General features: G+C 40.1%; 1 protein-coding gene across 2 annotated transcripts in view; it reads left to right on the top strand.

The window, feature by feature from the left end:
* Positions 1 to 21,176, top strand: part of gng12a (guanine nucleotide binding protein (G protein), gamma 12a) — a 51,067-nt gene that overhangs the window by 13,236 nt on the left and 16,655 nt on the right. The window contains exon 2 of one of the 2 annotated variants that reach the window (XM_061839795.1): positions 12,358 to 12,697. The exons of the other annotated variant lie outside the window; for it this stretch is intronic. The gene's annotated coding sequence lies outside the window, so the exon portion shown is untranslated. The remainder of the gene's footprint in view (positions 1 to 12,357; positions 12,698 to 21,176) is intronic. 2 annotated transcript variants of the gene reach the window in all.

The following is a 21,176-nucleotide window of genomic DNA, read 5'->3' as shown; positions in this document are numbered from 1 at the left end:
GCTGTATCGAGTGTGTCCCAGGGACACTTCTGCTTGGTGACCATGACTGTCCCAAAACAATAGCAAGAATTGACAAATTCTTTGGCCTTGTCATGTTTAAATTCACTCCTTGTTTCTTGGAAATTGTCATTCCAATATAAAGTGCTTTAAAGCTATAATCAACAACTGTATTTGAATTCTGATTCGCCTGCAAATTGCAAATGGAAATTAGTCTCCACTGATTCATGCTCACCCGAATAATTACCCATTTTAATAGTTCAGAAAAGTTCAGTAAATATACCACAGACTATGATAACACAAACTATGGTGCCACAAACTATCTCAAAACAGTTACTCATTTGAAACTCATCTTACTTTAGCATTAGAAATAATCAGCTGTACTGCAAATTCAATGACTGATTCAGTTACAGTATATATGGGCTTTACAGGATCAGGATTTTTGGGGCCAATCAACAAGTTTTAAAAAACGATCACCGATCCGATCACAAGACAGAGCAATGAGTCTTTTTAAATGAGCTGTTCATTTACTGTATATACTCATGGACTTAATTGTTCAAAAAATATATATTTACAATAAGTAATGTACCTTTGTACATCTATTTATGCCAGTAAGGCATAGTGACAGAACAAATTCATGGTCTTCTATTAGATGGCAGTAAGTATGTAGGTACTTACAGCAATTAATGTATCTACTTTTTGTGACATTTTTGTTTCATGGTGTGTGGTGAGATTTTTCAATTGTAAAGTATGTGGCTTGGCTCCAAAAAGGTTGCAATTCGCTGCAATGGTTCAATCATGTGTTCACCAGAACAGCAGCATATTGACACACAACCACAAGCGCTAGCAACGGCTTACTAGGCTACATAATGTTTAGTTGAATGCTTGCGAGCCATATCATATTAAAATTGCATGAACATACCTCAAGGAAGCCTTACACGAACATCTTCTGTCCTGAGCACCGCTGACCACCAACACACATTTTCTTCCCCTATTTTTTCATATAATGCGGTTGTCGCAAGCCACTCTTGTTAAAATTCCCACAGTAACTTATTTGCGTTTGAGATGACAAGATAAAGCCCAGTGATTATATAAAAAAAAAAAACAGATTTGGTGGTATCGGCATACAAGATTTTATTGCAGTAGTCTGACATAATGCAACCATAAAAGAGCAAATTTGTCCTGTAGTCTGATTCCTCTTCTTCTCCAATGCATCGTTTTTTTTTTTTTTTTTTAATAACATTATTGGCCATCAGATATTTACAGTTCTATGTCAAAAGACAAAAAAAATTTATTAATACTACTATGTAAAAATAAATTAGCTTTTGGATTCCGTTATACAGTGCACGACGCAGACACAGTGTAAAGTGGCCGATCCACTCAGGCCGTTAAGATCGGTGTAATGTTTAGTTATATATAAACTCTAAACACATCAAAAGAGTATTGGCTGGTTAATTAGAATCAATTTTACACATCTCACTTCAAACTGTTACCCAAGCGTTTTACATCTTTTGCATACACGTGAAAAATTCCTTTAAACCTTTAAATAGATGTCAAAGATTCATCAGGCATCAATATTGAAACATGGCACAGTACATCTGTGTGTGTGTGCTTCCGGACAAGCAGGACAGTAATGGGTAAATGATTTAGAAGAAAGCTAAACAGTTTAACGGTTATTTATAGAGGTGGGACAGTGCCCTAGTGGTTAGCATGGCTTCATCACAGTTCTGACGTTTGGGATTCCAATCTCGACTCCGGCCTTCCTGTGTAGTTTACGTGTTCTGTCATACTCACTTATGCAGCCTCTCTGCTAATAAGATGACTGTTTTCTATCAAGGAGACTGGAGTTGACGTTAACAGCATTTCCCAAACCTTTGTTGAGCCAAGGCATGTTCAGTATTTAATATGTGAAGAATCTCACAACGCACCAACTACAATTTCATGGAAAATTTGTTGGTACTGAAATAATGACTGTCTTGTCTTAATTTACTTAACAATTTACATACTCTAGGATTTACCTTTTCTGGCATAAGTTGAATATACAGATTAATATGTACCTGGTGACATCTAGTGGAAGATTGTTTTATTTGTCTGCCTCTCTGTTGGCATAGGTAAATAAAAATTCATTCATCTTCCGTTCCGCTCCTCACTGGGGTCACAGGTGTGCTGGAATCTATATCAGCTATATCAGCTATCTTCGACCGAAATGTGGGGTACACCGTGAATTGGTCACCAGCCAATCGGAGGGCACATACAGACAAATAACAAAATGTACTCATGCATTCATAGCCACGGGTGAATTTAGAGTCTTCAATTAATGCATGTTTTAAGGATGTGGGAGGAAACCGGAGTGCCCAGAGAAAACCCACTCAGGCACTGGGGGGAAACATGCAAATTCCACACAGGCAGGGCCGGGATTTGAACAGTGCTCCTCAGAACTGTGAGGCAGATGTGCTAATCATCATTCATCGTGGCGCCTTGGTAAATAAGCAAAGATACATTATTTTTCCTAAATAAATAATTATTTTTGGGACCAATTGATCTCATGTACATATAGTCTTCATTTCATTTTAACATGTTTTCTTTTTCCACATCATGTAATATATTTAACATTTATACTGTCCTACATGGCGGCATGGTGGATCAGCTGGTAAAGCGTTGGCCTCATAGTTCTGAGGTCCTGGGTTCAATCCTGTGTGGGTTTCCTCCCACATCCCAAAAACATGCAACATTAATTGGACACTCTAAAGGTGTGATTGTGATCGTTGTCTGTCTCCATGTGCCCTGTGATTGGCTGAAAACCAGTTCAGGGTGTACCCTGCCTCCTGCCCGTTGACGGCTGGGATAGGCTCCAGAACTCCCCGTGACCTTCATGAGGATAAGCAGCGAAGAAAATGGATGGATGAACTATCTTAGTACAGGAGTGCCTTAACTTACAAGGGACCCGCTTCACCAGTTTTTTTGAGATATGAGGTGCGTGTGTGTATACTGACATCATTGAATTGTAGATTAACAATAACACATAATAGCAAAGCCAATAGACAGGCTAACAAATTAGTGTAACAGTGTTCCAAACCTTTAAGTGATCAGTATTTGAACAGAAATGGTGCTGCAACACATGTAGACAGGAAAATATATCAATACTCAAGCATACATTTATTCCTCTTCAAAAAAGGAATATTAATGCATCTTAGTCAGTTGTGGCTGTCTCCTTTGTGAGGTACTCCATCTGTATATTTGAATTATATTGCCCATTGTAGGGATGTCGGGAAGTGTGATAGGAGAGGAAGTAATCTGGAATTTAAACAGAAGTCATTCAATCCATTAATTTCAATGTGGCAAGATAATTTTAGATATAAGTATTTTGAGATACAATTGTGGTCCCAGAATGAATTCAAATCCTAAATCAAGGCATCTCTGTATTGGTAATAGTGAAGTCTTCTACAGCCAGCAAATTGAGCTTCATCTCCTATTGTAGATTGAAGTGTAATTCTTCTCCATGGTCAGGGAATTGAAGAAATTCGTTTATCTAATAGAAAACATGAAAAAAATTGTGTTTTTTAAATATAATTTGTGGCTGTTGGACTGTCTCGTCAAAATTTTTATTCAAATAGCCATGTTGATTGTAATAAGAAATGAAGCAACGTCCCACACTAAATCCTGAATCAGGGATGTCCAAATTCCGACCTTGGAGTCATTTATGGCATGCTGCCAATATTCTGTTAATAAAGTTCTGCATTGTCCACATAGGTAGCACAGTGACGCACCTGGAAAGCGTTGGCCTCACAATTTTGAGGACCCCGGCTTAAATCCCGGCCCTCTCTGTGTGGAGTTTGCGTGTTCTCCCCGTGCCTGCGTGGGTTTTCTTCAGGCACTCCGGTTTCCACCCACTTCCCCAAAAACATGCATTCTTTGGAGACTCTAAACTGCCCAGAGGTGTGATTGTCAGTGCGGCTGTTTGTCTCGATTGGCTGGCAACCAGTTCAGCTTCTGCCTGTTGACAGCTGGGATGGACTCTGGAAGGATGGATGGATGGATTGTCCACATAACAGATGACAGTGTAGCCCATCTGTAAGGATTTGGGTTTGGACTAGGTCATGGTTCTAAAGGTACAATTGACAAAAACGTAGAAATGGGAACATTTTTGAAAGTTTTTGAAGAAATGCTAATCTCTTTACCAGCTACTGTTGAGGTTTCGTTGAGCAAGGAATTGCCACCATTTCTGTGCCTTTCACTCTGAATCGCTCATTGTTTGTCTACGTATGCTATCTTCAGCTCCATGTGTGGTAATTTTTCAACACAAAAAATAAACAAAAAGTTGAAATTGACTTTGCCGCTGAGGTAGCACAATGAGTATAATAAATATTAAATGTTATGACACATTTTTTTTGTTAAAAATACACATTTTACAAATTTTTAATATTTGAAGGTATTGCAGTATTTAGTGTTTTTGTAGCTGTCAAAATGTGTTGTGAAAATTTGTCACACTTTTTAAAAATTAAAAATGGGGTTTTCAGTGCCACTTTTAGCCATATTTGTCAAAACCCTTTTGTCAGGCTGTTGTTTCTTGTCTACCAAATTATGGCCACAAGGTGGAGACATTAATTGCTGAACTATATTCCAGCCCCCACCCCACAAATCACATTTATCATGTGTCAAGTCAGAATAACTGTTTAAACAAACAGGGGAGGGGAAGTTGAAAGAAAGCCCACACATTTTTAAATTAAAAATATTTTATGAAAATTGAATGTTCCACAGTATCATGTGTTTTTATTTCAAATAGATGTAATTTTAGTTAGTTTCATAATAATTTGTTCCAATACTTTTTAAACTTAACATTTGAAAAATAATTCAATCAATGATATAGATGTAATGTTAAAAACTAGTGGGGCGGAATTAAGAACCTTATATCTCCTGCGATATTAATACTAATAACGTTTTCCTTGTCACTGATATCAATATACTGTATTTGTATATCGTGTTTATAATTTTGTTGGCCCTGTGTTCTCGCGGTTGCCACATTTGCCTCAGTGTTCTGAGGTTGGGGATTTGACTCCAACTCCGGCCTTCCTGTGTGGGGTTTGCTTCCTCCCACATTCCCAAAACATTTTTGTAAGTTATTTGAAGACTCTAAATTGTCCATAGGTGTAAACGTGTGTGTGTGTGAATGGTTTTCTATTTGTGCTCTCGTAACCAGTACCTGTCGGCCAAAGTTAGCTGCAAAAGCTCACTTATTGGAGAAAGCTTGTCCAGTTTGATTTCTTAGCACGTTTACCGATATCTTATTGAATTGTTTTAGTATGTTTCATAAACCCAACATGATATGGACCATCACCTATTGCTTCCATTATTTTATGTATTTTGTAGCCCTCAGTGCGAAATGTTTTGTTATCTTTGGGGGTCGATTATATCATGGAAGGAAGCCTCACACATTCCCAAGCTGCAGTAACCTCTTGAGGCCACACGGTGGTAATGTCCGATTGCGTTTTCTCCATACTCAACAATGTACCAATTCCACCAACGAATGTCTTTTTGTCTCGTGCAGTCCACACCCTTTCTCACACACTCACAATTACACCATCTGTCTCTGGCGTTGCCAGGTGGGCCCACCATATTGTAAGCTCCCACTAAAACTACCCATTATACTTTGATTCTATTGTCTGCAGCAGTTGTGTGTGAGAAGAAAAACAACCAAACAGGACTTTCTTGCAGTCGTTTTTTTTTTTTTTTTTTTTTTTTTTTTTTTAAAAATGTGTGTATGTTGCACCTGACAAATGAGTCACTTTTCAATTATTCATCCTGCTTGGCGGCTTAGATTCTGTGTTTGTGCCCATGCATGTCACGTTGTTGTCTAGATTATTTACTGGAATGACACTGTAGAAACTTGCACATGCACTGTAGAGCCTTTAATATAGATCCCGTCTTTGGATTCATCAAAATGTGTTGCTTCCTGCAAGACGATACAAGGCATAACATTAGGCATTTTCAAATTTCCTTGACTTTTGAGTTGGACTTGTTCCGTAACCAAGCTTGTAACTCAATTTACTCAAGATTCCAAATCAAATATTCCACATTGAAAGTATTAAAATGCCATCAATCCATTCCAGTATCATGTTTTTAATGAAATAAAACGGCACTATTTTTGATAAAACATTTAAAGATAATGAAAAAAATGCGTTATATAAAGTTCAACTGGAGGAATGCACCAATTTCACTTATTTAATTTTTTATTTTTATTTTTATTTTTTACCAAGTACGACTACAATACAAAGTACTGGCACTTGCTAATTCCATTACTCCTTGCACTTGTGATCAAAATGTATTTTATTTCAAACAAATATTTTTCAAAAACAAACATTTCTTGTGCATGGTGTTAGTTCTGCTCAAATATCGCTCTTTTTAGGGCAACAACTTGTAATTACTGACATTTTAACACCCAACTGCAAGCTTTTGTAAGTCTCGACACATATACTGTATTACTTATAGGGGAAATCCAGTGCTTTGCATAAACGGTGTATCCTATAGGTCATGTAATATGTACCCTATTTTGACAATGTGATGTTAAATGCTCTCTCATTTAATAGTGTTTTGAGAAGATTTTTATTGACTGTATGGATAAATCTTTATGGAGGTATTCCTCCGTCTTCCCGATCAATCGTTACTGCTATTTCTTCATCAGGTGAGGATAAATACGAGAAATTGGCGCTGGGCACAAAGGTGTCCCATTTAATTGACCCTTTGTTGCAGCATGGTACACGTCACATCTGCCCACATAGGTCATGTGACTCGAAAATGGCAGCGCCCATGAAAATTCATAATTGTTGATAAAAATCTTCTCAAAACGCTATTAAATGAGAGAGGATTTAACATCACATTCTCAACATAGGGTACATGTCACATGACCTATTCGATACACTGTTCATGCAAAGCACTGGATTTCCCCTTTTTAAATCCAACCTGTAGCACAAGGTATTTCAGTTATTTGCTGTTTCTGTTTGCACACTAGGAGGTCTGTCAAGTTACCTATGTGGTAGCTACAAAACCATGCATCCATCCAATTTCTTTGCTGCTTATCCTCACGAGGGTTGTGGGAGTGCTGGAGCCTATCCCAGCTGTCAACGGGCAGGAGGCGGGGTACACCCTGAACTCGTTGACAATTGCAGGGCACATCACGACAAACAGCTGCACTCACAATCACACCTCGGGGCAATTTCGAGTGTCCAATTAATGTTGCATTTTTTTGGGATGTGGGAGGACACCGGAGTGCCTGGAGAAAACCCACGCAGGCACGGGGAGAACATGTAAACTACACACAGGCGGGACATCAGAACTGTGAGGCCAACGCTTTCCAGCTGCCCCACTGTGCCGCCCGCTACAAAATCAAGTAAGATGAAATATAATATTACTTCTTGAGACCACCGCAAGCTATAAAAGTACACAAAATGGCTAATTTTATTTTTGTGTGTTTGTACTGTAAAAAAAATTAACAAAATCACAAGCTGGTGCGCTTGTTTGTCAAAGTACCACAATGAATTATTCACAGAGGAGTTCAAGTAATACCTGTGTAACATACAAATTCAAAAAATCATGGAGTCATTGTCACATGTCGGAAAGATTGCACCTATGCCCCACATTAATGACTTCCCGGTTTCTCCAGATTGCAGCCAAGAGTTGAAATATTTAACACCAGTCATGCCTTGTGGAGTATGGCAGTGTTTGAAGCACTCCTACTCACAGGAAGAGTCTTCTCTTTGAACTTGGCGTTGTTTCCTCATACATGTACATACACACACACTCACACACCACTGTACTTGCCCAAATATGGTCACATCCTTTTGGACTTGGAGAGTCTCCCTAGCGTAACCCAGTTTCCTGTCAGACAGGTTATAAAAAGGAAAAGAATAGGATGCCACTTTCACGAAGTCCTGGTTCAACGCAGAAGTTCTTTTAGCGTACTGTATGGCCTCGGGGAAAAGTTGTCATTTTGATGGATTATACATTTGTGTAGAATGTTTGAGCTAATGGGGAAGTAAGCTTGTGTCCCACACAGAGGCCAGTAGATGCTTTTTAGACTGCAGCCTCATTGTGACCCTAAAGGGCACCCTTAGTAGATGTGTGGTATGGGCTTTCTGATTGTGCATCAGCTGGGCCCCCAAAGGTTTTGTTCTGCGCCACACTATGTCTTTATGTGAGCAGGTGTCCAAGCCGTGCACAGTCGCAGCTTGTTTTCTTGTGCGCAGCCTCAGTCCCTCTCGGTCAGGTGTCTCATTTATTCGCCTCCACATTTAAAATTCATTCACTCCCATTGACGACTTTTGAAGTCCAATATCCATGTTAACTTGAGGGGGGTCTCTGATAGTGAAAGAGCTCTTCAGCTTTGTTCCTTGCTCATTTAGTTAAGTCATTTATTCTTGTGCGGTGCACTATGGAACAAGCTCCTCCCTATATTTTAAATATAAATGTCCCTTATACAGTGACTCCTTGTACATGTTACCTCTTGAACCTAAGGAGAAAAAGTTCCTTGTTTTTGTTTGGGCGTCTTAACACTTATCTGATTGTGGGCACTTTTTTTTTCTTTTTTTTTTGCAAATGAACAATCAGCTGGAGGTTTTGCAAAAAACATTTTATGCTGACTCAATGCATAGAAACATTTCTCTGTATACACAGTCACAAAGATAGCTTGTACTTTTAAATGTGACCTTTTGGCACAACCTATTTTTTGTGTCGATTTGAATAACTTGTTCGTTTACTGGACATTTACTGTGTACTGAGTATCTTCCAAAGTATTCTCTAGTCAGGCCATATATTCAAGATAACATTACCAGGTGACAGAAATAATGGGTGCTAATCTACTTTAAATAAATTACCATAATTTATCGAGTATAATGCGCACCCCCAAAGTTGACCTATAAAAAATCAGGAAAGCCCTTCTACCAATGTACAATGCACACCACCAATTTGCTACTACCCATCTGCTCAAAATATTGGGAATTATCTGTATATTTTGTTAGCTTTCCACAACTAGACATTGTAGTCGACATTTTTTGTCTTGGTTTAAGTTAAAATGAACTCACGGGCAGTTGTTTCTAATCTTTGGTGCAGTAGCAACAAACATGCTACGCTAACGATCGTAAAATGCAAGCTCCCCGAGGAGGTCATAGAGTTCAGGTTGGGGGGACACATTACTGTGAAAAACATAAATGTGTCATATGATACATCAAATATCATATCAAAATGTATATATATACTTTTTTTAACCACAATATGTACCTGTATACAACTATACAACGTGATTGTATTTTTTATTTTTCATCCATGCCTAAATATAATGCGCTCTATTAACTTTTTGAAAATATTTTTGGAAAATTTTGCGCATTATTTTTGAGAAATTACGGTACTTTGTTGTGATTAAGTCACAGGAGTCATGGATTCTGTAGTGGTACACACGCCAGACACTATGGTGCGGGCAGCGTGGGATCAATTCCCGCTCAGTGTTGTTTTTAATATCTGAATAACGACCAGTTCAAGATGTAGTCCACCTTTCGCTTGAAGCTAGCTGGGATGGGTTCCGGCTCTCCCATGACCCTTGTAAGGATAAGCGGCTTGGAATTTGGATGGATGATTAAATTACTTCACACACACTGAAGCTTTACCAAATTATTCAATAGAATGGCGACGTTTTTACGTACAACTGTTAGAGCTAGCAGTAGCTTTCTAGGCTACGTAGCATTTTGTTGCGAGCCATATTGTATTAAAAATAGGCAGACATACATCCAACAAGCCTTGAATAAAAGTCCTCGCCTCAGCACTGCTGAACACCACTACTCATTTTGGCTCAATTTTGTTCTTTTAATCGACGCAACGCTCCCCATTGTTGTTGTCATCGCCAGGTAACAAGCGTATCCGGTTGCGTTTGAAGATAAAGTCCCGTAATCGTAAAAGACGGGATGCAGTGGTATCGGAATACAAGAATTTAATCCATATACTGTAATACTCGTTTTAATAACTGCACAACAGAAGAAAATTGTGATACTCAAGTTCAGATACCTGAAAAATCTAATGAGGTATAGTAACGAAGTATTTATCATTTGTGCACAACTTCTAAACTTTTTTTCTATATTTTGTATGTGTGCAGCTTTATTGCGCTTTCTTAAGGTAACGAACGTCCTTATCAGTATAGCTGCCACATTTGCCTTGTATTGCATGTAGTCTCTCCCTAACATAGTTGCTTTGGCATGGGCGTGTGCTGCAATGATAACACACTTGTGCAATGTGTTTTACCTGTGCCAGCATGGAAATACACAAAAATTCTTGCCTGAATGCAGCAAGTGGACTTTGTGACCTTGGCGCTGACAATTATTTGCACTGAGAATTGGTGACAGCATTGAGGAAAAAGGAAGTGAAAGGAGGAGGAGAAGACGGATTAACTCTTTCAAGGGATGGTTGGGGGGGACTGCACAGGAAGTGGCCTCAGTGTGACCCACAGAACGTCTTTCCTGCCCCCGACATGTCTTTGAAAGTGTTAGATGATGAAGAGGGAGGAGAGGCCATTAGTGCATCCCCTCCTGATTGATAACATTATTTGTGCGAGCATGCACCTCTTGATGCGTTGAGTCAAAACAGGTGGAAAAATTGGGCTCACGTTACATTAGTCTCGTGCTTTCCCGAGCCGCATTCTTACCAATTTGTAATGTCACAAGTTTGGATTTGCAGTTTCAATGCTTGCAAATGAACTCATTCTTGACAGCTCCTTGTTTTCTGCAAATGTCTTTTTGTTATGGTTTTGAAATGCTCTTTTACTCACAAATTCACTAATTGGTGTTTTGTCTTTGTTTTATTTTTCTTTTCTTTTGCCGTCCGTCTCAATTGTCAACATCATAATAGCCATTATCTGGATCTTGAAACGCAAGTATAGTAAATTTAGGATGAAGAAAAGTCATCACCCAAATGTGGGAACAAGTGTAATATTTGTCCATGTCTGTGTTTGACTCCATCGGTATGCATGTATCAGGATATCTTGTGCGATTAGGCATCAGCTAGTAGTCACGCGCAGCATCCTGTCTTCAAAGCACGCGCATGTCGTTCTGGTCCTGCTTCCGAAGTGTCCCTTCCTGTCTTAAGATAAACTGGACTTAGCTACACAGAGATAAAAACTCAGTGACAATTTTGGTTATCTCGCTCTATTTTTTTGGGGGGTGTGTATGTAGGAATGATGAATGCTGGTGTGGTATTTGGTGTGTTTGTTTCCCATATTGTGTGTGAAAAGCAAGACCGACTATTCTGTCAAATCACAGAACACTCTTGAAGTGTTCAGCACTATTGTTCAAGATATATTTGATGTGTTTAACTGTAGTTTATGACTCAGAAAGCCCCTCCCCCACCCCTTCTTAAGTTTAAGGTTTCAGTTATCTGAGGTCATCTGCACTGTGATCTCTATACATTTGCAGCCCTTATCAAAAGTGCACAAGTAGTCGAAGTGCTCAAATTCATGGAAGAAAGGGAAATCCACACTGTCCCGGTGAACCCATTGAACTCTGATCTGCGAGGGCAAAGGCTGGCACTTTGTAGGCAAATAAATTTCCCTTGGACAGGCTGAGCACTTTTTCAAATGTCCCGTGGTTTAATGAGACAAAATCCTGACCAATGTCTTGTGAAACTGGAGATTCAAGTGTAGCATCAATCCGAATTCTTGTCTTTTCAAAAAGTCACTTTGTCATGCTCTATTTGGATTTCATGGGTAGCTGGTATCAGCAGGTAAACTAGTCAGACAGGTACTGTCGTGTGTATGACATAAATAAAGTTATTATACACAAATAGCGTTGTCACGATACTAAAAAATTCCGACGTTTATACTTACATAAATTACATTGATACCAAAACAATGCTACGGAGAAAAACATAAAACTCATGTAGAAGCAGTGCAATCGTGGATGAAACTTCAAATTGTCTTTTTGTTAATTCTAATAAATATTTGGGAGTGGACATTGTTAAATGAAATGATTATGTAATTTTTTTCATGCCGTTATATTGTGGTATAGATTATAAACTGTCTAGTAAAATCTTTGCCTTCCATAGCTCCTTAGGCTGTTGTCCCCGCTGCGCTTGCTGAAGTGTTGTTGTTTCGGTTTAGGGGCTCAAAAAAGTACACTAAGTGTCCGTCTTTCTTTGCACAAATACTGAACGTATTTTAATGAAGTGACTGCACATCTTGACGCAGAGAGAAATGTTTATCTGCCAAACTGAGCGCAATTACTAATGCAAAAAATGTGTTGTATCATTACATTACATGTGGAATTGTGGTAGTTTTTTTTTAGTACAAAAATGCCAGCTGGGAGACATCATCTCTCCGGTGTTTCCTAGATCGTCCCCGAGGTCTCATCCCGGTTGGACATGCGTGGAACACCTTAGCAGAGATGCGTCAAGGAGACATCCTAATCAGATCCCAAGCGGCCTCATCAGGCTCCTCTCAATGTGGAGGAGAAGCGACTCTACTCTGAGCCCCTCCCAGCTTCTGACCAAGCTTCTCACCCTATCTATAAGGGAAAGTCCAGTCACCCTATGGAGAAACCTCATTTAGCCATGCTTTGTCTGGTCCCTCCCTCAGGACCTGTTTGCCCGAGGCAACCTTGCCAGGGGCATAAAAGCCTAGACAACTTAACTTCTTGGATCTCCGGGACACACACCTCTCCACCACAATAAGGTGACACCCTAATGATGGAGTTACTTGATTTTGCGCAGCTTCTAGGAAGATCTCATGATCCAGAATGCTCTGATTTGTGTTGGCTCTTTGTCAAGAAATCATGTAACCTGGATTTTTTTTCTTTGTCCTTGGTCTGCTCAGATGCTTTTGATTTCACTGTGGGCGTGTCTTTTTCCACATTGGCACTGCTTCAAATCGTAAACTGTTTATTGTAAAGATAATAAGCAATCAATTTAACAATTTCAGTAATTTCCTGTATATCATATACTTTCGAGTGTAATACTCAGCCACATAATTGGTCCCCAAAATCAAGTATTATCTTGTCCCCATGTATAATACGCACCATCGATTAGCTGGTAGAAGCACGGTGGTGCGACTGGTTAGAGCGTCTGCCTCACAGTTTAGAGGACCTGGGGTTCAAACCCCAGCCCCACCTGTCTGGAGTTCACATGTTGTCCCCGTGCCTCTGTGCGTTTTCTCCGGGCACTCCAGTTTCCTCACACAGTCCAAAAACATGCATTAATTGGAGACTCTAAATTGCCATTTGGTATGATTGTGAGTGTGAATGGCTGTTTCAATGTGCTTTGTGATTGGCGGGCAACCAGTTCAGGCTGTATCCCCCTTCCTGCCCGAAGATAGCTGGGATAGGCTTCGGCGCTCCTGCAACCCTTGTGAGGATAAGCGGCTCAGAAAAGGGATGAATGTATAGATATTTAAAAAAATGTTTTAGCATCAAAAGTTTTGTAGGAAAATACAACAAAAATAAGTGACAACAAAACTGAATTTGTGCAGAAATAAGGCAGAGATATTAATGGGATAATTACTTCTACAGCTCTGTGTGGGTCTGGCTTTAAAAGATGGGAATGTTTGGAACCTGTTTACATGGCAGTCGCTGTGTTAAGCACTTATCAGAAATTTGGTGCCTCTGCAGCCCTGTAGGGCAAAAAAATTAACTAAATAATTATGACGCTACTAAAATATGTATCATTGTAAAATGATACAATGCACAGATATGCAAATGGGAGTTATACCCAATCACTCTTAAAGACATAATTTTCCAATCATTTAGCAACCAGTGTGACTAATAATTTAACCTTTTTCTCGACAGTCAGCCTTTTATAACCACTTAGCTCTCTAATGAGCTGTGTGACGTCTAAAGCTGTTATCAATTATTTCATCCATGTACCCAGTTGTTGTTTCACCCTCCCTACCTCATACCCAGCTGGGAAGTGAGACAGTTTGATGGCCTATGAACAACACGGTCAACCTTTGCCCTTGTCAGCTCCACCTTGCCTGGCATGCAGCGTTCGTAACGTGCGTACATACAGCCACTCGTGTGGGTGGAGACTGGAAAGACTGAATTCGTTTGTTTATTGTCCCACATAGGCAGGGCAGAATTGAGATCCATTGTGTAGTGTCCCTCTGCCCTTGTCATGAATAGTAGCTTTCAGAGGCAAGGGGCAGTTGAGGCGAAAGGCATACTACACACAATAGCTTTAAGTTTTATGGTGCTCCTGTTGCCGGCCGCTGAATCTTGGCTTAGGACCAAATGCAACATACACACAGCTGCACAACTCGCAGCTCACACATACACACATGCACTCAGAGACGTAAACTCTTATCTCTCCCCAGTTGCAGCCTTTTACAATGCCTCACTATTCAGTCCTTTGCAGCAAATGCCACTCAGTTTTTGGACAGTACTCCAGTGAACCCCTGATTATTGCGGGGAAGCATTCTTTAGTACCTGTTTTCAGTTTCTCGCTTGTGCGGTTCTCCAAAAAGAGCCAGTTCATTTACTTCAAGATGTTTGTCACTGCAAGGTACACGGAAACAAACTGACAGAAAAAGCAAAAGCTGTACAGTACATTGTATATTCAAACAATAGACAGGGCCAAAAGGTGTGAGGACTTTAGTTCATAAGCATACTGTGTATTCTTTCTGCAGTGTTGGAACGACGACTATTACTGGAGTTTAAAGTATTTATCTGCCTCTTCTTAATTGCCCTTAGTTACCTGGCATGTTGTGGCTATACTTCACTGAATGTGTACAACTCAAAATTTCAACATCGACAATACAATAGGTCGGCAAATGATGGACTGCAATTTTATGGGCAATCAATGTATTTGTTTGCCGAGGGCAGAGCACAGACTGCTGCCCGGCACCTTCTCCGCCTTGGTTGTCTTTGTCTGCTGCATGTCACTGTGCGTCTGCAGTGACGTCCAAAGGGTTTTATCTGCCACATGCCTGTGTTTGTTTTGGGCTGCTCTGGACTTGATAATGGCCTATTACTGGGGAACCAGAGGCTCCTAGGCACCTCGGTGGAAACTACAGGGACCTTGATCATTTGGATGATACCCAGCTGGCACACATACGGGTGACTAGTTGCTGACATTTTAGGCTGAAAGCGCCTGTATAGTAGCCAGCAACAACATAGACGACCTGTTAGCGCGTGCACCAAAAATAGCCAACTGCTAATGATATCATTGAGGCGCTCACCGCCCTGTCTGCCGCCTGTGTCAGGCTCCTGGCGTCTTGTGCATAAAGAGAGGTGCCTAAATACTTACCGAGCGTCAACAAAGACATGGCTGACTACAGATGGCCCCTCCCATGCAAGGAATGCAAGGGGAAAAAAAAAATATCCCACCGATGTAATTTTTTTTTTTTTTTGCTTGCTTACTCCGGTGGTCCCTTAAGATAATTTCTTCGAGTTGTTTGAGATATGAGCTGGTGTTCAGATTGTTTTTTTTTTTTTTTTTTTTTTTTTTTTTTAGCAAAAATTTTTAATTTTACCAACATGATATATTAGCAACTATTTTGCAGGGGTTTTAACTCCCTAAGCAACATATTTGAACACAAATGGTTGAGCAACACATGTAGACAGATTATACAGCAGAACTCACAGGCTGTGTGCAGAATCATAGCCTAAATATTTATCAAAACTATTTTAATCAATCTTTTGATCACAATTAGTGCTTTTTGGGCGAAATTCTTTCATTTTATTGTACTACATTTGATCAAACTATGTAAGTTTTCAGTGCAAAACAATTCTGAAGAATAAATAATGGATAATTTAAAAAATATACAGGCTGCTGAAGTAAGTATTTAAAATGTGAGCCAAGGACCACCTGCAAAGGGCTTCAAAAAGACCTGGAATTAGCAGATACTGTTATCACAAGGACAGTAGTGAGTAGTTCATTCCACCGCCACGGCCTACGTTCACGCTCACAAGACAAATCCTGAGCAAATGTACATCTGATCAGACGAGAGCAAAATTAGTAAAATTAATTGTAAATAATTATTTTAAGAAAGATTAAACGCTTTAAAGTTTCACATTTCATCCATACTTATCGCGCCAGTGTACTTGGTCGTGGTGACGTTGGCATACATTACCATGGTAGGTGAGATGCTTTCATCAGTCTCAGGCAATTAGTGTGTTCCCTAGTTCCAAATCTGTTGCCAAAGACAAATGGGTTGACACAGAAATGTTACTGTACCAAAAATAGCGTGTTCCAGACTCGATTTGTGTTTTGTACATATCAGAGTGAACACCGCAGCCAAAGTCACTCTCCTCCATGTACAATAGAAAATAGATACTGTATCAGCATCATCAAATGGCCGCCACGTCAGTACAACACATTTAAGATGGCTGCTACATAGGCACGCTTTTGGAATAGAATCTTGTCATATTGTACTGTATATCTGTGCCCCAAAAATACGTCAGTCCCATTCTCTGCCTGTTTGCACCATCGCGCTGGTAAACAACAGCGGACGATTCTGGAACTACAGAGATTCTCAGTGAAATTTTAAGTGACGAATTGAAACTATAATTGGACATGTTGTTTAGTGCCGACAGTCCAATTTCTCCAATACGCATTATGTCGAGGTCCAGTTACTTGAGAATTAGCTACTTGAAAATGCCCTATGTATGCTTTCTTGGCCATTCCCTGGTCCACTGTCGCACTTCCATTTTTTGCTTCACTCTCTTCCATCACATTCCCCCCATTTAGGATTATACAACTGATCATTTGCAAATTCAACAATAGCCTCCAGCATGCCTGACCCTGCTAGCTTGCAATGTCCCACTCAGCAGTTCAGGAGCTACATTTTAATACCCGGATCACTGCTTGTCTAAGGGCAGCTGCAGTAACTGTATGTCCACAAGTACAGGGCTTTTTCTCAGTCTACATGAAAATCCATTTCCAGGACAGAAGTTTGTCCAATAATCCCATAGTCTTAAGAATGTTCTTGTCATTTACATTAAAACACAAACACCTGGAACGACTGTTGTGGATAACTAGTGTGCAGAATTTTGCCAAGGCCAAATAATCCGGTTTGTTCCACTCAATTATCGTGCAGGGCAAGGACCTCAATCCTGTAGGTGGAGGCAATGTGCATTACAGCAGGGCCCAATATATTTAATCAGAACCTAGATCAATCATATACTGTATATCCGGAATACATTGGTGCCTTGCGATATGGGTGACGTGTTTTGCGAGCCGTCATTTGGCGGATTTTTCAGATGTGAACTTAACTCGGCTCATGGCAAATCAAGCAACAGCCTGGCACAGTGAGCCAAATTTTCAAAATAAAGGGTTCAATCTGTGTAGTTGCATTCCCAATTAAAGTTTACTGTCAAGCTGAACATAAAAAACTAATTTTAAACAAAGATGTATTTTTTTTTCCGCTATCTTAATGCAAACACATAATGCGGACTGCCATAGATGGACAGATGGATAACGTTTTGGTGGCAGTGTTATAATGCTCCGAAAGAACAAATATTTGAATACATGGTGCAGCAACACATGCAGACAGAAAAAAGAACAATGCTCACAGGCATATACATTATTTATCCCAACCAATAAATGGGTAAAATAGCATAGAAAACTTTTTCTTCTTTAAAATAACCATTTGTGTGGAAATATGTAAACACGCACCCATTATTTATCTGCAGATGTGATCGTTGGACATATTGTGCCGGTGCACCACCGTTGTGCAAAATCTAGCCTCAACGGGTTACCTAGATTAAACCGTGTATTGTCATGTCTGTGGGCGGTAATTATAGCACGTCCAGATTTGACCATCTGTGAATGGTGGACTCCATTTAACCCTCGCGAGCCAGGAAGTTTCCCGTGCCCTCGTGCTATCACAGTTATCTGTCATGATGTCAGGCAGTCCCTGACACACATGCTCCTTGTCAGTCATGTTCCACTGCATGAGCAGTCAGTCTTGTTCGTGGTCCTGTTCCCAACATCAGCGTCTTGGAGGACACTGATTAGCTCCCTTTGCTTTACTATCTCGCCGTTGTGCTTACTTTATCTGACTTGACACGTCTCTTTGTTTTTGGAGCTGCAAAAGTGTTCTTGATTTGACTTTGTAAAAACAAGTTTTTGTAATAACAGAATTAGTCGGCCACCCTGTCGTTTTCTAAATGGGAATGTGATACACTATTTGGTTTTAAGGAACTAGTTTGAAGTGATCCATCACTCCTGAGAGACAAGCTTTGTAAATCAAATGGGAGCAACTATAAGTGACTCAGTAACTTACAGTAATATTTAGTCATTTTTCACAGAGAATAAAAACATTCCAAATTTAAAAATGTCATTTTCAAAATTTTTTCAGGTCACTTGTGTCAAGGCACTACTGTAAAGGCAATTATAAAAAAACCCAAAAAAAAGCAGATGAGTTCATGGCTTTGGACTATTGGCTGCAGGGCTTGCTCACTATCCCCCACGAATCGCGACGGATTACTTTACAAGACAGCAAGTCGTGGTACAGTTGAAGTGAGCCACAAGAAGTAGCGCATACATCGAGGGTTTAGTAATGAGTCTTGTCTCGTCTTCTGTCTAGACAGTTTCCACATGACGGTGACGTTAAACTTGCACTTTTAAAAATGTATTTATTGTCATTTTGAGCCTCAAGTAGACGGTGCATGCTCGTGCTGTTCTGCTCTTTTGGAAGAGGCCGCTTTATGAGCGTTGACGTTTCGCTGGAATTCTTTGCACCGATGCAGCAATAACAAAGATGTGGTATTTGCACTAGTGCATGTTTAACCAAGTTTCCAGTAACCTTTGCACACCCACCCCTTTCTAGGAAATCTCCTTTCTAAGGAATAATGGAGACCTCTCAGCTGATCGCCCAGAAGCATTCTCGCAGGCTGGCATGAGAGAACATTGCGTTTCCCAGAATTTCCTTTTGTTCTAAATATGCGGTGTGGGTGGGGTCGTGTCAGCTTCACTTATCTCTGCAGCCATACCTGCTGTTGCTGGGTGGTGCTGCTGCTCTGGCTCCCTTCATGGTACTCGCACCCAACGCATGTCACGGCTATTTTTCTGCTTGCTTCAGCTGACCTTTCACTTTGCGTGAAGCTGATAACACTTTGCCTCCACGGTGGGACCACTGAGGCTAAACACAATTGGTTCCTTTGGGATACTGCTTGTCAAAATAAAGAAAATAGAACTGAAAACTCAACATCTCATCTGCAGAATCATCTAGCTTTACAGGGAATTTTAAGTGACAGTATAACATTGTCACATAAAATTTTGAATGTGAATCTGCTTACTTTATGTGCAGGATTGATTTATTAGAACTATATTATACTATTTGTATTCTTTTGTAAAAAAAAAAAAAAAAAATCTAAAAGCAAACACTACACACATGCCCCAATTGAATCTTAAAATGCCCAACTTTTTTTGCACAATAGACCATTTTATAGGAATATTTTGTGACCTACAAACCAATAAAAAGTTATCATTGCCTACAGGTAATTCACGATTTGCAAAATCTCTACCTCTACGCTTTGTAGTAATCATTTTTCCACACAGACTAATATTGCTGCAGACTCGCGCACTAGCCAACTCCGTGTTGAAATATGTTGCAGTTGAAAGAGAAATTTCAAACTGTGATGTCATTTCACGCTTAAAAAATTAACAAATGCAGGTGAACAACAGTCAACTCTACATTCTCATTAGCCGTTTCCCTCGTCATTCACCAGGCGCTGCCCCATCTTTGTAAGCCCCACACTCAAATAGTGTGTAACGCCAGGATGGTAACCCAAGTAGACAACATTAATATTTGCCACTCACATGGAGATTTAGTTGTTTAATCATGCAAAATAATTTATTCATCTGAATAATCATTGGCATAATTGCAGGCATGAGCATTTCACGGAAACGATCGTTCCGTTACCGTGTCGTTACCCAGCCTGAGAAAACACTGAACCGAAAGTGCGTTTCCCAGATCTCAGGGCTTACTTTTAATAAAATTCACCCATGTGTGGAATGTAAAACAAGTTCTCAACGAAATACAACAATCTGTATAAAACAAACCCACATGAACCCCTTTATTTTAATGATTAAAACGCCCACCTTTGTCAGTGTGGTTTACAAACAGCACCGGTTTCTGCTTCTGCGCTACGCATGCGCAAGGTCGAGTTATTCATATCCGGGTCACTCAAACGCTAGTCAAACATGCCGGTTGCTAAGGGTAAAAAACAAAATGCTCATGCCTGCTAAGGCCTTATTCTGAAGTACATAAATATAAAAACCGGTTCCTATGAGCATTATCAATGGGAACCAAAAAAATCGTTTCCCAACGTTTCCCAGGACAAAAATCAACGGAACCGAAAGATCGGTTACCATACTTGCCGAAATCCTCATGCCTGTAATTGGTAGGATAATTGATTAAAAAAATGTTCCATAGCTGCAGCCCGAATTGCTTCTTATCAAAGTTATGTTGCCAACTCGTAGCCCTGCATGCAAATGACAGAAATTTCAGTCATTTTTGCAGGTCTGTAGGAATCATTTTGACTGTCTTGTCATCTGTACATCAAATTAGCAAAAAAAAAAATATTGCAGGGGCTGTAATAAGTATTTAACATAACCGTTTTTCTCACCGACTCTACTGCAAAGCTGTTGTTAAACTGAAAATTTCATCAGACATTCAGAACAACCCAAGTAAACCATCCATCCATCCATTTTCTTAGCCGCTTATCCTCATAAGAGTGCTGGAGCCTATCCCAGGTGTCAACGGGCAGGAGGTGGGGTACACTCTGAACTTGTTGCCAGCCAATCAGAGGACACATAGAGACAAACAGCCGGACTCACAATCACACCTAGGGACAATTTAGAGTGTCCAATTAATTTTGCATGTTTTTGGGACGTGGGAGGAAACCGGAGCGCCCGAAGAAAACCCACGCAAGCACGGGGAGAACATGCAAACCCCACACAGGTGGGGCCGGGATTGAACCCTGGACCTCAGAACTGTGAGGCCAACGCTTTACAGCTGAACCACTGTGTCAACCCCCCCCCCTCCTTACCCCCACAAGTAATCCATAACTACAAATTAAGTGTCAGAAAAATGGTTATTTCAGCCGCTATATGAATGTACCCAGAAGGGTAAGGATCACTTTTCAGAAGGGATCTATCGATTTTTAGCATCATAGAATAATTGGCTCGGTCAATTTTTTAAAGTTTTTGGAAAA

Source organism: Syngnathoides biaculeatus, chromosome 13 (assembly GCF_019802595.1).
Source record: "Syngnathoides biaculeatus isolate LvHL_M chromosome 13, ASM1980259v1, whole genome shotgun sequence".
NCBI classification, from domain to species: domain Eukaryota; kingdom Metazoa; phylum Chordata; class Actinopteri; order Syngnathiformes; family Syngnathidae; genus Syngnathoides; species Syngnathoides biaculeatus.
Note: the sequence above shows the minus strand (reverse complement) of the source record. Positions and strands in the feature narration are given on the sequence as shown.